This window comes from Sus scrofa, chromosome X, assembly GCF_000003025.6.
Source record: "Sus scrofa isolate TJ Tabasco breed Duroc chromosome X, Sscrofa11.1, whole genome shotgun sequence".
Lineage (NCBI taxonomy): Eukaryota > Metazoa > Chordata > Mammalia > Artiodactyla > Suidae > Sus > Sus scrofa.
In genome coordinates, this window is record NC_010461.5 from 54,377,102 (window position 1) to 54,400,600 (window position 23,499).

Genomic DNA, 23,499 nt, shown 5'->3' on the forward strand with positions numbered 1-23,499 from the left:
TGATTTTGTTTCCTTTGTTAAATAGCCAAATTGGAATTTCAGGATCATAAAGTAGCTCTATTTTTATTTTTATTTTTTTAGGAACCTCCCAATTGTTTTCCATAGAGGCTATATCAATTTATATCCACACCAACAGTGCATAATGGTTCCCTTTTGTCCACATTCTTACCAGTATATATCTCTTATCCTTTAATGGTAATCATTTTAACAGTCATTAGATGATATCTCATCACAGTTGTGATTTGCATTTCCCTAATGATTAGTAATGCTGAGCACCTTTACATGTACATGTCAGCAGTTTCAATATCTTCTTTGGGAATATATCTATTTAGGTCCTTCACACATTTTTAATAGGATTATTGGGGGTTTGGTATCAAGTTGATGTCTTCTTTACATATTTTTGATACTGACCCCTTATCAGATATATGGTTTGCAAATATTATCTCCCATTCCACAGGTTGCAATTTCATTTTCTTGGTCATTTCTTTTGCAGTGCAGAAGATTTTTAGTTTGATATAGTCCCACTTGTGGATGTTTTTATCTTGTTGTTTGTGTTTTAGGTGTCATATCCAACAACTCACTGCCAAGACCATGTTGAAAAGTTTTTACCTTCTGTTTTCTTCTAGGAATCTTCTAGGAGTTTTGTGGTTTCAGGTCTCACATTTAGGTCTTTAATCCATATGAAGTTAATTTTTGTGAGTGGTGTAAGATAGGTGTCTAGCTTCATTCTTTTATATGTGAATATGCAATTTTGCCAGCACCACTTATTGAAGAAACTATCTTTATTCCATTGTGTATTGTTGGCTTGCTTGCCAAATATTAGCAAGTATTTATTTGTGGGTTCCCAATTTTGTCCCATTGGTCTAACAGCCTGTATTTAATACTGCACTGTTTTTAGTACTGTAGCTTTAGAATATATTTTGAATTCAGGAAGTGTGATGCTTTCAGTTTTGTTCTTCTTTCTTAGGATTGCTTGAGCTATTTGGGCTCATTTGTGGTTCCATATGAATTTCAGAATTGGTTTTCTACTTTGTAAAAAATGCCAACAAAATCCTGATAGGGATTACATTAAGTCCACAGAGAGCTTTAGGTAGTATTGACATTTTAACAATATTAATTCTTCCCAGTTCCCTTATGGTGCAGTGGGTTAAGGATCTAGAGTTGTCTCTGCAGTGGCTAGGGTCACTGCTGTGGCACAGGTTCAATCCCTGGACTAGGAACCTCCACTACTGCAGGTGTGGGAAAAAATAATATTAATTCATCCAATCCATGAACATGGAATATCCTTCCATATATTTGTGTATTCTTCATTATCTTTCATAGTTTTTTTGTGGCTTTCAGTGTAGAGAACTTTTACCTTCTCAGTTAAGTGTGACTACATATTTTATTGTTTGTGTATTATTAATGGCATCATTTTCTTTACTGTTTTTTCAGATAATTCATCATTAGTATATAGAAATGCTATGAAAATTTGTAATGCTGATTTTGTATCCTGTAACTTTACTGATTTGTTGATTAGATCTAACAGTTTTTTTTTGGTGGAGTCATTAGGATTTTCTATATATAAAATCCTGTAATTGGCAAATAGAGAAAAATTTACTTCTTCCTTTTGAATTATAATGTCTTTTCTTTTTCTTGCCTGATTACTCAGGCCAAGACTTCCAATACTGTGTTGAACCAGTGTATTGAGAGTAGACACCCATGTCTTGTTTCCCATCCTAGAAAGAGCTTTCAACCTTTCACCATGGAATACAATATTAGCTGCGGGCATGCCATATATGGTCTTTAATATGTTGAGGTACATTCCTTCTGTACCAAATATTCTGAGAATTTTTATCACAAACAAATGTTGTAATTTGCCAAATACTTTTTCTGCATTTATTGAGATGATCATATGATTTTATCTTTCATTCTATTCATATGATGTATCACATGTATTGGTTTGCATATGTTAAACTATACTTGCATCCCAGGAATGAATCCCTCTTGATCATGGTGTATGATCTATTTAATAGGATGCTGACTTCTGTTTACTAGTGTTTTTTGAGAATTTTTGTATCTATGTACATCAGAGATAGCAGCCTATAGTTTTCTAAGAGTTCTTTCATATCTAACATTTCCCTCAATCTTCACAGCCACCTTAGTGTAGCTTGCACTACTCTCATTTCATAGACAAGCAAAGACTAGGGGAAGGATAATGGGTATGCTGTGTAAAGAAAAACAGTACAAGGATCTGGAGACTTGAGTTTGGGTCCCTGCTCACATTACTCATCAACCTAGACAAATTTCTCTAAATTTAGCCCCTTCATGCATCAATTTCCTCATCCATAAAATGAGGATATTACTAATTGTTACTTCACAGTGGATTTGGAGATAGAAAATTAAATACTGAATTAACCAACAGATTTTGTAAAGTGCAAAGTGTCGTTTTTCTTAGTATTAAAAGCTGTGTTTGAATAAAAAGAACTTATAACTCAGTAGTTCTGTGACAGGGTATGTTACTCAAACTCTCTAAGACCCACTTTCCTTACCTAGAAATAATAATTCCTATTTCCCAGGGTTGTTGCATGATTAAAATAAGGTAATATATACACAGCTCCAAGTATACATAAAAGTCTTTTTTAAAATATTAGTTCTGTTCCTTCTTGGATGTAAGGTAGAGATACTCAACACTTGCTACACATTAGAATCATCTGAGGAACTTAAATAAGGAAGCCATATACCTCCTCTGAACAACCGCCCAAATTTACCGGCTAAGTGTCAAAAAGCCTAGTTGGTGACAAAATACAAGTGTAGAGGTGAGTGCCCAGAGGTTAAGTCTAACTACCTGAGAGTATGTTCTTATAGAAACAACAAAAAAAATGGTTGAACAAAAGAAAATAACAATAAAACTATGCTTTAGTAGTACAGACAGCAGTAAGCCCCAGCTACTTTGTCACTGGTCTTATTTTTAATATGTTTAACCACCAGCTCCTTGATCCAATTTTATTGGAATTTGGAAAATAGGTCCAAAACAAAAATGATACTACAAATACATTGATCTACAGTAATAGATGATACTCAGATGGTCTTATCCAATTCTTCATGAAATGCTTCAAACCTTAGGCAACATCTACTATTAGCAGCCACCCTGATAACACACCTCTAGTGACAACAGTGGTAACCAACTTGTCTAAGTGTGCCCAGGACTATCATAATTATAAAACTGAATACCCCACATTCCAGTAAAACTCCCAATCCCAGTTTTCCCAGGACTGTCAGTCACCCAAAATGACACGAGTTCACTCTCTGCTGAGGCAGGCCAATCCTCACTTTCAGTATGTCTCCATTAAAAATTCCTTCTTTCATAGTAAGCCTAAAACTGTCTCCATTCATTTTGGTTTTCTTTCCTCTTGGTATAGTGACAAGCTTTTGTGGGACGTTAGACAAGACAGAGATGTAGTATGTTAGGAAGAAAAATATATCCGTAAGAAATGAGGAGGATTCTAGTTTAGGGGACAGGATAGAGAAATAGAAGGAGCATGACTTTCAGAAAGAGAAAGACCTGGATTTGCAGCCACATTCTATAATTTTCTTGCTATGTGACTTTTGATACGTGATTTGTCTCCTTTGAGCTTAAGTTGCCTAACTTGTCAAGTAGGCATCATGGGACCTGAGTGTGTCTTTGTAAGAGTGAAACCTTTAAGAAGGTAAATGGAGAGTGCCAAAACATGGTAGATAACAAACATTATCCCTTCTCCATCATCCAAAATTTCTGGTCTTCCAGTATCAGTTCTGCCACTTACTGGAAAGGTGGCTAAGCAAGTCACTTCCTCCTCCCTGGAATTCAATTTCTTCATATACTACATATATAGTTTGTGTATATATACATAATAAATACATATATACTAGTATATATACTATATGTTCTTTAGTATCCCTTCAAACTCTAATAACTACTATTTTAAAATTTCTAACAATTTACTAGAAACAGAAAGTATATGCTTGAATGGTTTCAAAATTGAAGATACTTAAAATAAAGCCTAGAAAAACAAATGCATTCATATTAATATTTTTAATCAAAAATAGACTTCCCTTTCTAAAGGAACATTACAACAAATCCAACATTCCTAGTACCAAGGAAACTAAGTTCAGTATCAACAGAGGACATCAGACAATGGCATTTCTTTCTTCTGAAAATTAAGTTTCTGCACAAACTCAGGAAGTCAGCATTGTAAATGCAGCAAATTAAAAGCTCAAACTCGGAGTTACCATCGTGGCTCAGAAGAAACAAATCTGACTAGCATCCATGAGGATGCAGGTTCAATCCCTGGCCTCGCTCAGTGGGTCAAGGATCCAGCATTGCCTTGAGCTGTGGTGTAGGTTGCAAGACGCGGCTCAGATCTGGCATTGCTATGGCTGTGGCGTAGACCAGTGGCTACAGCTCCGATTTGATCCCTAGCCTGGGAATCTCCATACGCTACAGGTTTGGACCTAAAAAGACAAAAATAAAAATAACAAATAAAAAATAAATAAAAGCTCAAACACAACATAAAGAACAAAAATAAGCTAATTAGAAAGATTAAACAGGAAAAGATGAAAATGTTTATTGATCTCCTGTCCTCAAAAACTTTATGCTACAAAGAGTGTCAGAGAGATATTTTTTGTTGTTATTTTGGCACTTTCTGTGCAAGATCAGTTTGCCTCTTAAGGAAAAGTGACAATTATGTATAATATTAGAACATTTAAAGGAAAATTTTGTTAGTTTTTGGATAACAGCCATTCTGACAAATTTGACTTGATATGTCATTCTGATTTTGATTTTCATTCCATGATAATCAGTAATGCACCATTTCGTGTGCCTGTTGGTCATTTGTATATCTTCTTTGGAAAAATGTATATTCAAAAACTCTGAACACTTTTTAATTGGGTTGTTTGTTTTCTGTGGGTTTTTTGGGTGTTTATGGCCACACCCATGGCATGTGGAAATTATTCCAAGGTCAGGGATCAAAAGTTCAACATATCAGTGACCCAAGTCAGTAGTAACAACACTGGATCCTTAACCCATTTAGCCCCCAGGGAACACCAGGGTTTTTTTTTTTTTTTTTTTTTTTTTGATGTTTGAGCTGTATGACTTCTTTTCCTATTTTGCATATCAGCTTCATATCGGATATATCATTTACAAGTATATTTTCTCATTCAATAGGCAGCAATTTTATTTATTGATACTTTCCTACAGTGTGCAAAAGGATTTTTTTGTTTTTTCTTTTTAGTTTGATTTACTCCTATTTGATTATTTTTTCTTTCATTCCCCTTTCCTTAGGAGATAGATCTAAAAACAAATATTGGGAGTTCAAATCATGATTCAGTGGAAAGGAAACTGACTAGTATCCATGAAGACACAGGTTCAATCCCTGGCTTTGCTCAGCCAGTTAAGGATCCGGCATTGCTGTGAGCTGTGGTATAGGTTGCAGACGCAGCTTGGATCTGGAATTGCTGTGGCTGAGGTGTAGACTGCCTGCTACAGCTGTGATTTGATCCCTAGCCTGGGAACCTCCATATGCCACGGTGCATATATATATATTGCTAAGACTGAGGTAAAAGAGCTGACTATGTTTTATTCTAAGAATTTTACACATGTAAGTCTTTAATCAATTTTGAGGTTATTTTTGTAAATGATGTAAGATAATGGTCCATATTAACTCAATTGCATGTGGATGGCTGCAGTTTTCCCAACATCATTTACTGAACACTCTTTCTTCCCCACTGAATACCTTGCCTCCTTTTCTATAGATTAACTGAACAGACAAGTGTGTGTTTATTTCTGGGTTCTCTATTCGGCTCCATTGATTTGTGTGTCTATTTTTCTGCTCTAACATTCTTGTTTGGTTACTGTAGATTTGTAGTATAGTTTTGAAATCAATTAGCATAATACTTCTAACTTTCATCCTCATTCTCAAAATTGTTTTGATTATTCAGCATCTTTTGTTATTTCCAAGCAAATTTCAGAATTTGTATGGAATTTTAGAATTTGCTCTAGTTCTGTGAAAAAAGCCATTGGTATTATTTTTTTCTATAATTTCTTTTTATTTTCCCACTGTACAGCAAGGGGGTCAGGTTATCCTTACATGTATACATTACAATTACATTTTTCCCCCACCCTTTCTTCTGTTGCAACATGAGTATCTAGACAAAGTTCTCAATGCTATTCAGCAGGATCTCCTTGTAAATCTATTCTAAGTTGTGTCTGATAAGCCCAAGCTCCCGATCCCTCCCACTCCCTCCCCCTCCCATCAGGCAGCCACAAGTCTCTTCTCCAAGTCCATGATTTTCTTTTCTGAGGAGATGTTCATTTGTGCTGGATATTAGATTCCAGTTATAAGTGATATCATATGGTATTTGTCTTTGTTTTTCTGGCTCATTTCACTCAGCATGAGATTCTCTAGTTCCATCCATGTTGCTGCAAATGGCATTATGTCATTCCTTTTTATGGCTGAGTAGTAGTCCATTGGATATATAGACCACATCTTCCGAATCCAATCATCTGTCGATGGACATTTGGGTTGTTTCCATGTCCTGGCTATTGTGAATAGGGCTGCAATGAACATGCGGGTGCAAGTGTCTCTTTTAAGTAGAGTTTTGTCCAGATAGATGCCCAAGAGTGGGATTGTGGGGTCATATGGAAGTTCTATGTATAGACTTCTAAGGTATCTCCAAACTGTTCTCCATAGTGGCTGTACCAGTTGACATTCCCACCAACAGTGCAGGAGGGTTCCCTTTTCTCCACAGCCCCTCCAGCACTTGTTATTTGTGGATTTATTAAGGATGGCCATTCTGACTGGTGTGAGGTGGTATCTCATGGTAGTTTTGATTTGCATTTCTCTTATGATCAGCGATGTTGAGCATTTTTTCATGTGTTTGTTGGCCATCTGTATATCTTCTTTGGAGAAATGTCTATTCAGGTCTTTTGCCCATTTTTCCATTGATTGATTGGTTTTTTTGCTGTTGAATTGTATAAGTTGTTTTAATATTCTAGAGATTAAGCCCTTGTCCGTTGCATCATTTGAAACTATTTTCTCCCATTCTGTAAGTTGTCTTTTTGTTTTCTTGTTGGTTTCCTTTGCTGTGCAAAAGCTTTTCAGTTTGATGAGGTCCCATGGGTTTATTTTTGCTCTAGTTTCTATTGCTTTGGGAGACTGACCTGAGAAAATATTCATAATGTTGATGTCAGAGAGTGTTTTGCCTATGTTTTCTTCTAGGAGTTGGATGGTGTCCTGTCGTATATTTAAGTCTTTCAGCCATTTGGAGTTTATTTTTGTGCATGGTGTGAGGGTGTGTTCTAGTTTCATTGCTTTGCATGCAGCTGTCCAGGATTCCCAGCAATGCTTGCTGAATAGACTTTCTTTTTCCCATTTTATGTTCTTGCTTCCCTTGTCAAAGATTAACGGACCATAGGTGTCAGGGTTTATTTCCGGATTCTCTATTCTGTTCCATTGGTCTGTCTGTCTGTTTTAGTACCAGTACCACACTGTTTTGATGACTGTGGCTTTGTAGTATTTCTTGAGGTCTGGGAGAGTTATGCCTCCTGCTTGGTTTTTGTTTCTCAGGATTGCTTTGGCGATTCTGGGTCTTTTGTGGTTCCATATAAATGTTTGGATTGTTTGTTCTAGTTCTGTGAAAAATGTCCTGGGTAATTTGATAGGGATTGCATTGAATCTGTAGATTGCTTTGGGTAGTATGGCCATTTTCACAATATTGATTTTCCCAATCCAGGAAAATCTTTCCACTTCTTTACATCTTCTTTGATTTCTTTGATTAAGGTTTTATAGTTCTCGGCATATAGGTCCTTTACCTCTTTGGTCAGGTGTATTCTGAGGTATTTGATTTTGTGACGTACAATTTTAAAAGGTATCGTATTTTTGTATTCCTTTTCTAATGTTTCATTGCTGGTATACAGAAATGCCACTGACTTCTGAATGTTCATCTTATATCCTGCTACTTTGCTGAATTTATTAATCAGTTCAAGGAGTTTTGGGGTTGAATCCTTAGGGTTTTCTAGGTATAGTATCTTCTCATCTGCATACAGTGACAGTTTCATCTCTTCTCTTCCTATATGGATGCCTTTTATTTCTTTTGTTTGTCTAATTGCTGTGGCTAGGACTTCCAAAACTATGTTGAAGAGCAGTGGTGAGAGTGGGCATCCCTGTCTTGTTCCAGATTTGAGTGAGAAGGCTTTCAGTTTTTCCCCATTGAGGATTATATTTGCTGTGGGTTTATCATAAATGGCTTTGATTATGTACGGGAATGTTCCCTCTATACCCACTTTGGCGAGGGTCTTGATCATGAATGGATGTTGGACTTTGTCAAATGCTTTTTCTGCGTCTATTGAGATGATCATATGATTTTTACTTTTCTTTTGTTAATGTGGTGTATGATGCTGATTGATTTGCATATGTTGAACCATCCTTGTGAACCTGGGATGAACCCTACCTGGTCATGGTGTATAATTTTTTTGGTATGTTGTTGGATTCGGTTGGCTAAGATTTTGTTGAGAATTTTTGCATCTATATTCATCAGTGATATTGGGCGATAGTTTTCTTTTTTGGTGGTATCTCTGCCTGGTTTTGGAATGAGGGTGATGGTGGCATCACAGAATGTCTTTGGGAGTATTCCTTCTTCTTCCAACTTTTGAAAGAGTTTCAGGAGGATGGGCACCAATTCCTCTTTATATGTTTGATAGAATTCACCTGTGAAGCCATCTGGTCCTGGACTTTTATTTGTAGGGAGTGATTTTATGACCTCTTCAATTTCATTTCTAGTGATCGGTCTGTTCAGTTGGTCTGTTTCTGCTTGATTCAGTTTTGGCAGGCTGTAAGATTCTAGAAAATTGTCCATTTCTTCCAGATTGTCAAACTTGTTGCCGTATAGTTGTTCATAGTATAGTCTTATGGTTTTTTGTATTTCTGCTGTATCCGTTGTGATTTCTCCTTCTTCATTTCTAATTTTGGTGATTTGGGTTCTTTCTCTCCTCTTTTTAGTGAGTCTGGCCAGGGGTTTGTCAATATTGTTCACCTTTTCAAAGAACCAGCTCTGGGTTTTATTAATTTTCTCTATGGTTTTTTGAGTCTCTAGTTTATTGATTTGTTCTTTCATCTTTATAATTTCCTTCCTTCTGCTGACTTTAGGACTTTTTTGTTCTTCTTTTTCTAATTCATTTAGATAGAGGGTTAAGTTGTCCATTTGGGATCTTCCTTCCTTTTTGAGAAAGGCCTGTATTGCTATAAATTTCCCTCTGAGCACTGCTTTCGCAGCATCCCATAGATTTTGAGAGGTTGTGTCTTCATTATCATTTGCTTCAAGGTAGTTTTTAATTTCCTTCTTGATGTCCTCATTATACCCATTGGTTTTTTAGTAGCATGTTGTTTAGTCTCCATGTAGTAGGTTTTTTCTCTTTCCTTTTCCCATGGTTGATTTCTAATTTCATGGCATTGTGGTCAGAGAAGATACTTGAGATAATTTCTACGCTCCTAAATTTATTGAGGTTAGCTTTGTGTCCCAATATGTGGTCGATTCTTGAGAATGTTCCATGAGCGTTTGAGAAGAATGTGTATTCTGATTTTTTTGGATGTAGTGTCCTGAAGATATCAATTAAGTCTAACTTTTCTATTGTTTCCTTTAGGATCTCTGTTGCTTTATTGGTTTTCTGTCTAGAGGATCTGTCCATTGATGTGAGGGGGGTATTAAGGTCTCCTACTATGATTGTATTCTCATCAATATCTCCCTTTATGTCTGTTAATATTTGTTGTATGTATCTGGGTGCACCTGTATTTGGGGCATATATGTTGAGGATAGTAACATCGTCCCCTTGCATGGATCCCTTAATCATTAAGTAGTGTCCTTCTTTTTCTTTCTTTATGTCTTTTGTTTTAAAGTCTATTTTGTCTGATATGAGCATTGCAACTCCTGCTTTTCTGTCATGTCTATACGCGTGAAATATTTTTCCCCACCCTTTCACTTTCAATCTATATGTATCTTTTGTCCTAAGGTGAGTTTCTTGTAGGCAGCATATTGAAGGATTTTGCCTTTTTATCCACTCAGCCAGTCTGTGTCTTTTGATTGGGGCCTTCAGTCCATTGACATTTAAGGTGATAATTGATAGATGATTACTTATTGCCATTTGAAACTCGTGTTCCAGTTGATTCTATGGTTCTCCAGTCTTCCTTTCTTTTTTTTTTTTTTTTGGTTGGATGGTCTCCTGTTATTATCTGCTTGAGTGTATTTTTTTTTTCATTTTTTGCAAATGCAATATTTGGTTTTGGCTTGTGGATGCCGTTTTTTAAGTATGCTAACCCCTTCCCATAATTGTGTGTTTTAGCCTGATGGTCCTGTAAGTTCAAACACTTCATTACTATATTAAAATTAAGAAGAGAATCATACAAACAAACAAACAAAAAGTGTCTATGTATTTCCTAACATCCCTTGCCCACATTTTATGGTTTTGATGACTCTTTTTTATTTTTTTCTTTTTAATTTTATTTTGTTTGAAGCATGTTCATGATTAAATCTGTATGCTGGCTTATTTGAGTGACTGTTCTCTGATTGTGGTTTCCTCAGTCCTAGTTCTTCCTCTTCTTCTTCTTCTTTTTTTTTTCTTTTCTTTTTTCTTCCGTTTCCTTCCTTTCTTTTCAGTTTAGAGAAGCCCTTTCAATATTTCCTTTAACCTGGGTTTTGTGTTGCTGTATTCTTTAAGTTTTTGTTTGTTGGGAAAAATTTTTATTTCCCCTTCTATTTTAAATGATATTCTTGCTGGATAGAGTATTCTAGGTTGCATATTTTTTCCTTTGAGCACTTTAAATATCTCTTGCCATTCCCTGCTGGCCTGTAGTGTTTCTGTAGAGAAATCAGCTGATATTCTTATGGGGGTTCCCTTGTAGGTAACACTCAGTTTTTCTCTTGCTGCCTTTAGGATCCTCTCTTTATCACTAACTTTTGCCATTTTTATTATGATGTGTCTTGGTGTGGGTCTGTTTGGCTTCAATTTATTTGGGGCCCTCTGTGATTCCTGTATCTTGAACCCAGTATCCTCTAGATTTGGGAAGTTTCCAGCGATAATTTCTTCAAATATATTTTCCATCCCCTTATCTTTTACTACTCCTTCTGAAATTCCTATTATGCGTAGATTGGCCCACTTTATATTATCCCATAGGTCTCTTATATTGCTTTCCTGTTTTTTGATTTGGTTTTCTGTCTGCTGACCTGATTGGGTGATTTCCATTATTCTATCTTCCATATCACTGATTCATTCTTCTGCATTATTCATTCTGGTTTTTACTGCCCTTAGACCCAGTTTTTATCTCTGCCAATGAATTTTCTAGTTTTTCTTGCCTCCTCCTTATATTTTCTTGTTCCTTTCTGAGGGTGTCTGCAATACTGTTCCTATCTTCTTTTAATTCCTTCAGTATTTTCACTATTTCTCTTTTGAACTCCAGGTCTATCAGACTGCAGAGATCTGTTTCATTGTTGACTGTTTTAGTTGAGTTCTCCTGTTGGTTTGACTGGGGGTGGTTTCTCAGCTTCTTCATCTTGCTTGTTGTTTTCTTTCTCCTGAGGGAGTTGTTGCCTTGTCACTGCCATGGAATATTTCCTGAGGGCTGGCGTTGTTGGTCAATCTTTTTTGAGGCAGTGTGGCTTTTCTGGAGTGTTGATGGGGCTAACAGTGTTTCTTTGAAGCAAAGGAGGACTTCCTGAGGGCAGACAGGACTGGGAGGTACACACCACGATGGCAGCAGATTTCACTTGGTCATGCAGAGCTTGCTCTGGTGTTTTTAGGCTGTGGGGTTCTTGCAGGGGGTTGGCGGTGTTGGTCAGCTGTTCCTCAGGAGTGCAGCACCCCCTCAGGGCTGGAGCAGCTATCTGGGTCGCGGAGAACCCAAGAGGCTCTTCCCTAGGGCAGCCCAACTCAGAAGAACGGCCTACGAATGTAGGCGGATCTTTCCACAGTCTGGCCAAGCTTGTTGCAGATTTTCTGTGCTGCAGGGGGTCCCCCAGGGGGCTGGTGGTGCTGAGCAGCTTTCCGTGGGAGGGGGGCACCCCCTGGGGGCTTGGGAGGGTAGCAGGGCCGTTGGAAACCCAAGAGGGTCCTCCCCGGGGCAGCCTGACTCAGAAAAACCATCTGAGAATTAGGCAGGTATATTCACGGCCTGGCTAGGCTTGTTCTAGCTTTTCTGGGCTGCAGGCCTTTTCTCGGGGGCTGGTGGTGTTTGGTACTGCTCTGCAGAAGTGTAGCCCCTCCAAAGGGCAAGCAGGCCTGTGCAGGGACAGCCGCTGCAGTGGTAGGCTTCAGGCAATTGTTGAGGCCAGCCCTCCTGGATGGCAGGCAGCCCCAGGATCGGTGAGAGCGTAGGGGGTGGTGGGGGTGGGGGGAGGGGAGGCACTGGGAAGCACAGCTTTCAGCTAGCTAGTGGGCCTGTAAGCTTGCTGTGGCATGGGGGGTATTCTATGGAGACCCACCCTTTCTTCTCTCCCCTCCCCATCATGGATGCAGACCAGGCTCTTCTCCCAGGTTCCCTCTGATGCAGCTTTCCACTTCCCCACCCCTGGAGTATTGCTCCCTTTCTCTGTGACAGCTTTGTTTTCTAGTCTCCCAGGCAGTCTCTGCCCCGTCAAATGGTTTCTAGACCTCCCAAGCAGTTTCCGCTCCACCCCGCCCCCCCAGCCTGTTCTCGGGGACTAAGCTCTGGAGCCGAGGTCTTGGTGCCCAGCCCCCATCCAGGCGTCCCCCTTCCCTTTCCCAGGGACTAACCTCTGGAGGCGAGGACTCGGTGCCCATCCCCCACCCAGGCATCTCAATTTTTGGTGACTTTGCCCGTAGTTCAGATGGTCCATTCAGTTCTTGATTGGCTTTTCCGTACTCCAACTTACTGCTACACTCTTTTCTGCATCTGGAGATTCCTCCAGTTCATTTGATCTTTCCCCCGTGTAGGTGACTTTCCAGGGTGCGGGATCCCTTTCTCCTCCGCAGTTCCCTTTAGGGAGCACCCGTCCCGCTCGGATTCACCTTCTCTAACTCTCCTTTCTCCTGTTCTGCCCAGTAATGTCACGAACTTCTTGCCGTTATTGGAGTTTAGGTTCCTCTGCCAGCAATTGGTTGCTGTTCTGTGCGAGTCATTTATTCTGTAAGATGTGCTTTTTTTGTTGTGCTTGTGGGAGAGGGCGAGCATGTCCCCCTACTCCTCCGCCATCTTGTCCTCTTTCCGGTATTATTTTTTTGATAGTGACTGCATTGAATCTATACATTGCCTTGAGGTGTATGACCCTTTTAACAATGTTTATTTTTCCAATCCATGAACAAACTCCATTTGTTTGTGTCATTTCAGTTTCTCCATTAATAACTTTTTGCATTTGTTTAATTGAGGTAACATTGATTTATTAATTGTATGTTTCATATGTACAACATTATAATTTTACTTTTATATACCTATAATGAGTTCAGAACCAGAAAATTCTTTTCCATCCATCATCTTACACTTGATCTCCTTTATCCATTTGACCATACTTTCTGGTAACCACTACTCAAATCTAGTTGTATACATGTTTGTTTTTGATGTTTGGTTTGTCAAATTATTTTGTTTTTGTTTGTTTACTAGTATTTATATTCCATATAGGAGTGAATTCATACAATATTTGTCTTTTTATATCTGAATTATTTCACTAAGCATAATACCCTCATGTTCCATTCATGCTGCCACAAATAGCAATATTTCATCTTTTTATATCTAAGTAGTTTTCCATTTTACACAGACACAGACATACACACACATACACACACACACACACACACACACACACACACACACACACAAACACACACCACGGCTTCTTTATTCAGTCATCCATCAATTGACACTTAAGTTGTTTCCATATCTTGGTTATTGTGAATAATGCCATGATGAAAATGGAGGTGCATTTATCTTTTAGGATTAGTATTTTCATATTCTGTGGATAAATATCCAGAAGTGGAGTAGCTAAATCATACAGTAGTTTTAATATTAAATTTTGGGGGAATTTCCATACTGTTTTCCATAGTGGCTACACCAATTTGCATCCACAACAGTGTATGAAGACTTCCTTTTTCAACATCCTCTCCAAAACTTGTTATTTCTTGCCATTAGGAAAAAAGTCATTCTTATAGGCATGACATAATATCTCATGGCAGTTTTGATTTGCATTTCACTAAAAATTAATGATGTTGAAAATTTTACAATGTGCCTATTGTCCATCTGCATGCCTTTTTATAAAATTATTCAGCTCTTCTCTCCCATTTTTTTCCTTGACTGCTTTGCTTTTTTTGTTGAGTTGTACCAGTTCTTATATATTTTGGACATTAACCACAGATCTGTCATATAATTTAGAAATATTTTCTCCCATTCAGTAGATTGTCTTCGTTTTATTGATAGTTTTCTTTGCTGTGGAGAATATTTTCTTAGTTTGATATAATCCTATGTGATATGTTTCCTTTTGTTTCCCTTGACTGAAGAGACATATCTAGGAGGATGTTGCTAACATTAATATCAAAGAGCAGGCTGCTTATATTTTCTTCTAGGTGTTTTTTGGTTTTAAGACTTATGTTCAAGTATTTAATCCATTTTGAGTTAATTTTTGTGTATAGTGAAATACTAGTCTGGTTTCAATTCTTTGCACTTGGGTATCCAGTTTTCCCTACAGAATTTACATAAGAGACTATCTATTCACCACATTATGTCTTTGATTATTCACAATATATGAGTTGTCCATATACAAGTTAATTTATTTCAGGACTCTGAATCCTGTTACACTGATATATACATCTGTTTTTCTGCCAATACCACGCTGTATTGACTATTATGACTTTGCAGCACAGTTTGAAATGTGGGGGTCTAAAAATAAACTCAAAATGGCTTAAAGACTTAAATATAAGACAAGACACCATCAAACTCCTGGAAGGGAACACAGGCAGAACATTCTCTGACATCAACCTCATGAATATCTTCACAGGTCAGTCTCCCAAAGCAACAGAAATAAGAGCAAAAATAAACCAATGGGAACTTATCAAATGAACAAGATTTGCACAGCAAAGGAAAACAAGAAGAAAACAAAAAGACAATTTACTGAATGGAGAAAATAGTTTCAAACGATGAAACTGACAAGGGCTTAATCTCTAGGATATACAAGCAACTTATACAACTCAACAACAAAAAAGCCAATCACCCAATGGAAAAATGGGCAAAAGACCTGAATAGACCATTCTCAAAGTAAGATATACAGAGGGCCAACAATGCTCAACATCCCTGATTATCAGAGAAATGCAAATCAAAACTACCATGAGATACTGCCTCACACCATCATGAATAAATCCACAAATAACAAGTGCTAGAGGGGGTGTGAAGAAAAGGGAAGCCTCCTGTACTGTTGGGAGCATGGTGGGAATGTAAGCTGGTACAGCCACTATGGAGAACAGTATGGAGGTACCTTAGAAATCTATACATATATATGACCCAGCAATCCCACTCTTGGGCATATATCCGGACAAAACTCTCCTTAAAAAAGACACATGTTGGAGTTCCCGTCATGGTGCAGTGGTTAACGAATCAGACTAGGAACCATGAGGATGCAGGTTTGGTCCCTGCCCTTGCTCAGTGGGTTAACAATCCGGCGTTGCCATGAGCTGTGGTGTAGGTTGCAGACGCGGCTCGGATCCCGCATTGCTGTGGCTCTGGCGTAGGCCAGTGGCTACAGCTCCAATTCTACCCCTAGCCTGGGAACCTCCATATGCCGCAGGAGTGGCCCAAAGAAATACCAAAAAGACAAAAAAAAAAAAAAAGACACATGCACCCACATGTTCATTGCAGCATTATTCACAATAGCCAAGACATGGAAACAACCCAAATGTCCATGGACAGACGATTGGATTAGGAAGAGGTGGTACATATACACCATGGAATACTACTCAGCAATAAAAAGAACATAATGCCATTTGCAGCAACATGGATGGAACTAGAGATTCTCATACTGAGTGAAATGTCAGAAAGAGAAAGATAAATACCATATGATATCACTTATAACTAGAATCCAACATACAGCACAAATGAACGTTTCCACAGAAAAGAAAATCATAGACTTGGAGATAAGACTTGTGGCTGCCTGGGGGGAGTGGGAGGGAATGGGATGGATTGCGAGCTTGGGGTTAACGGATGCAAACTCTTGCTCTTGGAATGGATTTACAATGAGATCCTGCTGTAGCATTGAGAACTATGTCTAGATACTTACATCACAACACAACAACAGGAGGAAAAAGTATGTATACATGTATGTGTAACTTGGTCCCCATGCTGTACAGTGGAAAAATAAATTAAATAAATAAATAAATAAATAAAAGAAATATGGGAGTCTAATACCTCCAACTTGGTTCTTTTCCCCAGGATTCATTTTGTTATTTGGGGGTTTTGTGGTCCCATATAAAATGTAAAATAATTTACTGGGTACATTTTATTTCTTTTTCTTGCTAAAATCCTTGGCTAGGACAACCAATACTATATAGAATAGGAGTGGCAAAGGTGGACATACTTGTCCTGCTTCTGATCTTAAAGGGATAGATTTCAATTTTACACCATTGAGTATGACTTTAAATGTGGGTTAGTAATATACAGCCTTTATTGTTTTCCGGTGTGTCCCTTCTATAATACTGTGGTCAGAAAAGATGTTTGATGTGATTTCCATCTTCTTAAATTTACTGGGCCTGGTTTCGTGGCATAGCATGTGATCTACCTGGAGAATGTTCCAAGTGCATTCTGCTTCCTTGGAATGAAATGCTGTGTGTGTGTGTGTGTGTGTGTGTGTGTGTGTGTGTGTGTGTGTGTGTGTGTTTACATTTACAGAAAGACAGAGACCATCTGATGTCATGTATCATTTAAAGCCAGTATTTCCCCATTGATTTTCTGTCTGGATGTTTTGTCCATTGATTTATATGGAGCGTTGAAGCCCCTAATGTTATTGTGTTACTGTAAATTTCTCTTTTTACATCTCTTAATATTTGCTTTATATTTTTAGGTACTCCTATATTGGGTGTATACATATATACATTTACAATTGTTATGTCTTCGTTAGATAGATCCCTGTATTATTATGAAATGTCTTTGTCTCTTGTTACAACCTTTATGTTAAGTATATTTTGTCAGATGTAAGTATTGCTACCCCAGTTTTCTTTCTTTCTTTTTTTTTTGTCTTTTTTTTTTTTTTTTGCTATTTCTTGGGCCGCTCCCACGGCATATGGAGGTTCCCAGGCTAGGGGTCAAATCGGAGCTGTAGCCGCCAGTCTACGCCAGAGCCACGGCAACACGGGATCCGAGCCACGTCTGCAACCTACACCACAGCTCACAGCAACGCTGGATCGGTAACCCACTGAGCAAGGGCAGGGATTGAACCCGCAACCTCATGGTTCCTAGTCGGATTCTTTAACCACTGCGCCACGACGGGAACTCGCCCCAGTTTTCTTTCACATGCATTTTTATGGAATACTTATCAATTCCCCTCCTTTTCAGTCTGTGTGTGTCTTAAGATCTTAAATGATTTTGTTGGAGGCCGCATATATGTCATTCTTGTTCTTTATTTATTTAGCCACTAAATACATTTTGATTGGAGGACTTAATCCATTTATATGTAACCTAATTATTTATAGGTAAATACTGATTGCCCTTGTGTTGTTTTTGTATTTCTTTGTTCCATATTTCTTCATTTGCCCTCTTCCCCTGTGATTTAATGACTATATTTAAGTGTTATGTTTGGATTCCTTTCTCTTTTTTGTGTGTGCATCTATTATAAATTTTTGGTTTGTGGTTGCCATGAAGTTTGTATAAAGCAATATATACATATGTGTGATTCTCTTAAGCTGTTGTGTATTAAGGTCAAATGCATTCTAACAACTCTGCATTTTTATGCCCCCAACATGTAATATTTTTGACATCACATTTTACATCTTCATCTTTTTCTTCATTTATCCCTTAACTACTTCAGCAGATACAGACTGTTTTACTACTTTTGCCTTTTAACTTTACTACTAATTTAAAAAGTGGTTGATTTATTACTTTTACTATATGTTTGTTTTATTAATGAGTTATTTCCTTTTATAGCTTCATATTTCCAGTTGTGATCTTTACTTTTCCACTTAGAGATGTCCCTTTAACATCTCTTGTAATGCCAGTTTAGTAGTGCTGAACACTTTTAGTTTTTGGTTATCAGTAAAACTCATTATCTTGCCCTCAAATGTTAATGATAGGCATGCTGGGTAGTTTTGTGGTTGCAGGTTTTTCCCTTTCATCACTTCAAACATGTTGTGCCACTCTTCTTCTTGGCAAAATTTCTGAAAAGACAGATGTTTTCTTATGGAAGTGCCTTCATAAGTTTCTATTTGATTTTCCATTACTACTTTGAATAGTCTCTTATTATCTTTCATTTTTGCCATTTTGATTACAGTGTATTCAAGTGTGGATCTCTTTTAGTTAATGTTGTTTGGCATCCTCTGATTCCTGGACACAGATGTCTCTTTCCTTTCCCAAGTTAGGGAAGTTTTCCACTATTATGTCTTCAAATAAGTTCACTTCCCCTCTCTCTCTGTCTTTCTTCTTCTTTTTGGATACTTAAAATGAAAAGTCAGTACACTCCATGTTATCTCAGAAGTCTCTTAAACTGTCCTCATTTTAAAAATTTCTTTTCTCATTTTTTCTGCCATTTTTTTGCGATTTCATCTACTCTGTCTTCCAGTTGGCTGATCTATTCTTCTGTGTTATTTAATCCACAGTTGATACCTTCTAGCTTTTTTTTACTGTTACTGTATTCTCTATCTTTGGTTCTACTTTATATTTTCCATCTCATTTAAAAATTTCATTGTAAAGAAGTATATTTGACTTATAATGTTCTATTAGTTTCAAGTGTACAGCAAAGTGAATCAGTCATATATAGAAATATACCCATTATTTGTTCCCATACAAGTTATTACAAACCACTGAGTAGACTTTGTTGTGCTACTCAGTAGATTCTCATTAATCATATATTTTATATACTAGTCTATATGTGTTATTGCCACCATCCCAAATCTTCCCTCCCCCCAGTTGTTTTACCTATTGTAACCATAAGGTTGATTTTGAAATCTATAAGTTTGTTTCCATTTTTAAAATAAGTTCCTTTATATTATTTTTTATTAGATTCCACATATAGGTGATATAGAAGATTTGCCTTCTTCTGCCTCACTTCACTTAGTATGATAATCTCTAGGTCCATCCATGTTGCTGCAAATGGCATTATTACATTCTTTTCAATGGTTGAGTAATATTCCATTATACATATGTACCACATCTTCCTTACCCATTTCTCTGCCAATGGACATTTAGGTTGCTACCATGTATTGTCTATTGTAAATACTGCAGCAATGAAATTGGGGTGCATGCATCTTTTTGAATTAGTTTTCAACTCAATTGAAATTAGTTTTCGACTAGGAATAAACCTAACTAAAGAAACAGAAGACCTGTGCTCTGAAAACTATAAGACACTGATAAAAGAAATCAAAGATGATACAAACGAATGCTATAGGATTGGAAGAGTCAGTATTTCAAAATTACTCAAGGCAATCTATAGATTCAAGGCAATCTATAAAGTCAGTGCAGTCCCTATCATGTTAACAATGACATTCTTCATAGAACTAGAACAAAATATTTTTAAAATTTTATGGAGACACCAAAGACCCCAAATAGTGAAAGCTATATTGAAAAGACTATATTATAAAGCTACAGTCATCAAAAGAGTAATGGTACTGGCACAAAAACAGAAATATAGATCACTGGGACAGAATAGAAATAACAGAAATAAACCCAAGCACCTATAGTCAACTAATCTATGACAAAAGAGGCAAGAACTTACAGTGGAGGAAAGATAGTCTGTTCAATAAGTGGTGCTGGGAAAGCTGGACAACCACATGTAAAAGAATCAAATTAAAACACTCTCTAACACCATACAAAAAAATAAACTCTAAATGGATTAAAGGCCTAAATGTAAGACCAGATACCATAGAATTCATAAAGGAAAACATAGGCAGAACACTCTTGAACAGAAATAGCAGCAAGATCTTGTTTGATCCACCTCCTAGAATAATGAAAATAAAAACAAAATAAACCAATAGATACTTATTAAATTTTTTTCAGAGCAATGGAAACCATTAAAAAAAAAATGAAAAGACAACTCACAGAATGGGAGAAAATCTTTGCAAATGAAGCCACTGACACGGGATTAATCTCCAAAATATACAACTACTTTCAATCTCTTTGTTAACCTTCTCACTGTGTTCATCCATTCTTATTCCAAGTTCATTGAGCATATTTATAATCATTACTTTGAACACGTTATTGGATAGATTGCTTATCTCCACTTAGTTCATCTTCTGGGGTTTTATATTATTCCTTCAATTTGAACATATTCCTCTGTTGCTTCATTTTGCCTAATTCTCTGACATTATTTGTATATATTAGCTAGGTCACTTACATATTCTAACCTTGGAGAAATGGCCTTTGTTAGGAGCTATTCCAAGAATCCAAACAACACATTACCCTTAGGTCACTAGAGATACATGCTCTAAGGATGCCCACTATATGGCGTTCATGAACCCTTCTATTTTGGCAGGGCCAAGTACAGTGAGACTGGCATCTGACCTAGTTGGCTTCCATGTCCTTCCTTATACAGAGTCTGCTGCCTCACTATTGGGCAGCATCAGGTCTCAGCACAGCTAGCTGAGGAGTTCCAGTTCACTGGTGGGTGAGGACACACACTGACATGACTGGCAGTGGGGCCCAGCAGGTCCCAGGAGTGATTCCAGCCTGCTGATCTGCAAGGCCAAATCCTGCACAGCTGGCTGCAGGGCCTGGACCTGGGCTGGTGAAGGCCCACTTGTGGGCAGGGCTGAGGGCCAGTTCAGCTGTCTGCAGGTCACATGTGGTTCTGGAGCTGAATCGAGCTCACTGTTGGGTGGGGCTAGTTCTTGGCACAGCTAGCTGCATGGCCCAGGTGATCTCCAGAAGGTTGGGAAATTTCCTAAGGTTCCAGGCTGAAGTGCCTAAGGAAGGACTGTGGCTGGTGCTGGCCCACTGGTAGCCAGGGCTTGGCCCCTAAATGGCTGGCTGCAATGCCTCAGGGAGTCCATGGACTGGTGCCACTTGGCTGCTGGGTCGATATTCCTCAATTATTTATAGGCTAGTGGGAAAACTCCAAAATGGCGCTTAGTAACACCAACACCCTCTTGGTAGAAAAAGTTCCCAGAAATTGATGCTGCCAGCATCCATGATGCCAGAGGGAGTCCCAGTTGCCTACCAACTCTCCAAGAGGCTCTCCAAGGTCAGGAAATAGGTCTAGCTCATTCTCCTTTCAAACTACTGCTTCTATTCTGGGTCTTGGAGAATGTGAGATTTTCTGCACTCCAACTGAATATGAAGTCTTTGTTTTCCAAAGCTCTCTGGTTCTCCCAAAAGTAGGCCCTACTGTTTAGCAAATCCAAAAATTCCAGAGTCATTCTCCCAGTGCAGGACCACCAGGATAGGGAGCCCAAAGTGGGGCTAAACACTCCTCACTCTTTGGGGATAACTTCCACAATTGTAATGTTCAGCCTCTTTCTGGATCACCTACGCAGGGTTGTGGGTTGACTATAAAACAACATTGACCCTCCTCTTAATCTTGGAATTGTTGCAATTTTTGTATGCCTATGGAGGAGGTGAAGTCAGAGTCTTCCTATTTAACCCTTTGAAAAATTTCTCCTAGGGGATATTTGTTAAATTACAAATTCTGTATTTTTATTTGTTCTAGGTCATTTTACATTTTCTATTTCAAGCATTAGCTTCCATAGTTTGCATCCTTTTAGGAATCTGTTGATTTCATCATGGTGATATAATTTGTTGGCAAAGTATTGTTTATACTGTTGCCATAAAATCAGTTTTATTTCTGTACATTCAATAGTAATGATACATATTTCATTCTTTTTTTAGTAATTTAAGTATGTTCCACATCAGTCTAGCTAAAGGTATATAAATTTTAATTCCTCAACAAAAAATGAATTGTTTTGTTGACTATTGTTTTTATTTTTATTATTTTTATAGAAGTAGCATTGATATACAATATCATATAAATTTCATGTGCATAACATAGAAATGCATAATTTTTCAAGTTTATATTCCATTTATAGTAATCATAAAATATTAGTTATATTTCCTATATGATACAATACTTCCCTGTACTTTATTGATTTCATGTAAGATTTTATAGAAGAAGGAATTAAGAGAAGATATGAAGAGTAACACAGACTCCCTCAGAAAGGAACTAGAAAATATAAGGAGGAGCCAAGAAAAACCAGAAAAGCCATTTGCAGAGACACAAACTGAGCTAAGGGCAGTAAAAACCAGAGTGAATAACGCAGAGGAATGAATTAGTGATGTGGAAGATAGAATAATGTAAATCACCCAAACAGGACAGCAGACAGAAAACCAAATTAAAAAAAAAAAAACCATGAAAGCAATATAAGGGACCTATGGGATAATATAAAATGGGCCAATCTACGCATAATAGGAATTCCAGAAAAAGAAAAAGAAAAAGAAAAGGGGATTGAAAATATATTTGAAGAAATTATCGCTGGAAACTCCAAATCTAAAGCATACTGGTATCAAGATACAGGAAGCATAGAGGTCCCCAAACAAGTTGAACCCAAATAGACCCGCACCAAGACATACTATAATAAAAATGGCAAAAGGTAATGATAAAGAGAGGATCCTAAAGGCAACAAGAGAAAAGCAAAATGTCAATTATAAGGGAACCCCCATTAGGCTATCAACTGATTTCTCTACAGAAACTCTACAGGCCAGGAGGGAAAGACAAGAGATATTTAAAGCACTGAAATGAAAAAAATATGCAACCTAGAATACTCTATCCAGCAAGAATATCATTTAAAATAGAAGGGGAAATAAAAAATTTCTCCAACAAACAAAAGCTAAAAGAATACAGCAATACAAAAGCCATTCTAAAAGAAATATTGAAAGGACTTCTCTAAATTTAAAAAAAAAAAAAAAGGGAGAACTAGGATGGAGGAAACCACAGTCAGAGAGCAGTCACTTCAATAAGCCAGCATACAGATCTAATCATGAAAATGTTTAAAATAAAATAAAAGAAAATAAGACATCAAAATCATAAAATATTGGCAAGGGAAGTAAGGAAATAAATAGATTCTTTTTTTCTTTTTTTTTAAATTTCATTATGGTAATGAAGTGTTTGAACCTGCAGGACTATCAGGATAAAACACACAATTATAGGAAGGGGTTAACATACTTATGAACCTTTCCACAGAAAAGAAAATCATGGACTTGCAGAATAGACTTGTGGTTGTCAAGGGGGAGGGGGAGGGAGTGGGGTGTTTGGGGAGCTTGGGATTAATAGATACAAACTATTGCCTTTGGAATGGAT

The 23,499-nt window shown here is 37.5% G+C and overlaps 1 protein-coding gene across 7 annotated transcripts in view; it reads right to left on the reverse strand.

Annotated features, from left to right (window-relative positions):
* The window catches only part of OPHN1 (oligophrenin 1), a 560,542-nt gene that overhangs the window by 320,598 nt on the left and 216,445 nt on the right, over positions 1–23,499 (reverse strand). The window lies entirely within an intron of this gene.